Source organism: Nicotiana tabacum, chromosome 24 (genome assembly GCF_000715075.1).
Source record: "Nicotiana tabacum cultivar K326 chromosome 24, ASM71507v2, whole genome shotgun sequence".
In the NCBI taxonomy this organism is placed as follows: domain Eukaryota; kingdom Viridiplantae; phylum Streptophyta; class Magnoliopsida; order Solanales; family Solanaceae; genus Nicotiana; species Nicotiana tabacum.
The window spans coordinates 32,469,082-32,471,407 of record NC_134103.1 but is presented as its reverse complement, the minus strand read 5'-3'; the positions used below and the strand labels follow the sequence as shown (position 1 = coordinate 32,471,407).

The 2,326-nt window shown below is 33.8% G+C and overlaps 1 pseudogene; it reads right to left on the bottom strand.

Moving 5' to 3' along the window:
- Positions 1-438: 438 nt before the first annotated feature.
- On the bottom strand, positions 439-1,876 carry LOC107815255 (snakin-2-like; annotated as a pseudogene).
- Positions 1,877-2,326: the final 450 nt, after the last annotated feature.

Below are 2,326 nucleotides of genomic sequence, written 5' to 3'. Positions count from 1 at the left end.
AAGTTTTCCTACTGTATTCATGAATACAATAGATTGAATACATTAAATACTTGGCCATAACAACTGAAAAGACAACTATAGGATGTAATTAAGTATATGGTAGCTATAGGAAGTTAATAGCCACTAAACAATAGTTATTTATGAAAATTCCTCTAATATATTAGTTAATATCCACTAAACAATAATCATTTATGAAAATTCCTCTAATATGTTTGTTCACTACTATTCGGATACATGCTAGTATGTCCTATCAGCATAGCATATGTATCGACGCACCCAATCAACCAAAACTTGTGTTTTCTTTATACTGATAACCTTTCAAGTTCGCCGAATACTGGATAGCCAGTAGAATCGGTCTTGTATGATGTAATTTAAGAGCATTACTTTACTGTAATTCAAGAACTATTAGTCATTAGTCAGTCATGAAACTGAAACTTTGACATTAAAGTTATGCGAGGACCCGCACAGGATTAACTTTTTACATCAGAAAGATCAAAACACATATTCTCACTTTGGGCGGTAGTAAAACAAACTTGGAAAATAGAAAAAACAAGATTGAGTACTAATTAAGTCCTACATGGGTGGCGACTATGCCGTAGTCGCAAACAAAGTTGGGGTCGATTATATGAATTTTCACCGTTTAATTAAGGGCATTTGGTCCTGTTGCCATGAGTAGTCATGTCTGTATAGCATTTGCCGCACACTTGTCTATTACCAGAAGTGCCAGGAGGAACACATTTGCACCTTACACAACAAGTCCCACAGGCTCTGGTGCATACATTTGGCCTTGAGTGTGAGCTACATCACACTTTGCACAGTCCTCCACAATCTATTCCCAACAAAAAAGAGCTATCAAAACTCAAGTTTTTCTTCTTGTTCTATTCCTTTTAAATTGAAACAGATTGAGAAAATTGATGCTTACCTACATACAGTAAAAGCCTCCTGTTAGCTCCTTTCACCACCTAATAAAGATTTGCACATACAATGTCAAACAACAAGGTAAGAGAAAAATTATTCATAGTTAAAGTCCATCCACTTTGTAGTTAAGAAAATAACTTTTGGCCAAACTGTAGCTCATGATGTAAGTATTTTAGAAGCTGGTTAGAGAGGGTTTTCCAAAAATTATATAATGAAATAACAACCATGTCCACAAATTAACGTAGACATCCTAAACATTTGAAGCGTGAATAATGTAAAATGAGGGGCTTACATTAGTAAATCAAAAAGACAGATGGGCCAAGCTTTGATAATCAACCTCAAAAAATAATGCTGGTCATTTTTTCAACCAATATGGAACACTCTAACACAGTTCACTCTTTTTGGAAAGTTCGGTGAATTATAAATCAATTTAACCACGACCCACAACTTATCTTGAATGACTTTTCATATTTTTAGGACAAAAAATTATGCTGTTTAGTTGAAGTATCAATTTTTGGTTTAGTGATGGAAAAAGAGTAAAGAAATACCTGAGTTTCGTTTTCTTCAATATCAATATCAGAAGAGACCTGGACAGAAAAGAACATTAGACTAGTTCCACAAAAAGAACACTAAATCATATGGGAGTTAGGTGAATAGTTTAAACTTTACATGAGTAAGTAGGCAGAAGAGGAAGAAGGGGAAAAGTAGAAGCAATCTTGAAGTCATTTTTGTTGAGTTTTTTGAATGAGACAGAATGTTTCCTTGGTCTTTGCCTAAGTTTCTTTGTAGTTTGGTATGTGACTACTTTAATTTGGGACTTCTTTTTTGGGTGTAAGAAAATCAGTGCCTGCATTTTATAGGAATCTCGTGATGTAATTGCCCCAAGTTTTACTTTGAAATATAACAGCTTATTCATGCACCCAACATGGATCCTCAAAGTGGAACAGTCAATCCTCGTCTTCCCTACTTTTTTTTTTTTTTTCTTTTATTGTTATTCACTTTACTATATTTTGACCCACTCATGAGCGGAGTTAGATTGCTGGTAGCGGGTTCGGACGAATCCAATAGTTTTGGTTCGAGCTCTATATTTATCTTTAAAAATTTATTGAAGGTATAAAAATTATTAATTTAAAACTTAGTAAACGATTAAAATTTCAAACTCATAAGCTTAAAATTCTGGCTCCGCCTCTGAACCCACCATATTCAAAATTTACTAGCTCGATTAACTCGATTGGCTAGACCCACAGGGAGCGGTAGCAAGCTCCCACCAAAAGTTGTTCATTTATAGGGTTTATAGTAAGTACTAATTTATTACTTATTACAATTGATTATATCATGAAGTCATGGTGATGGTATTAATTAAATCTACTTATACTCTATACTTATAGAAATTTGTTATAAGGAGTGT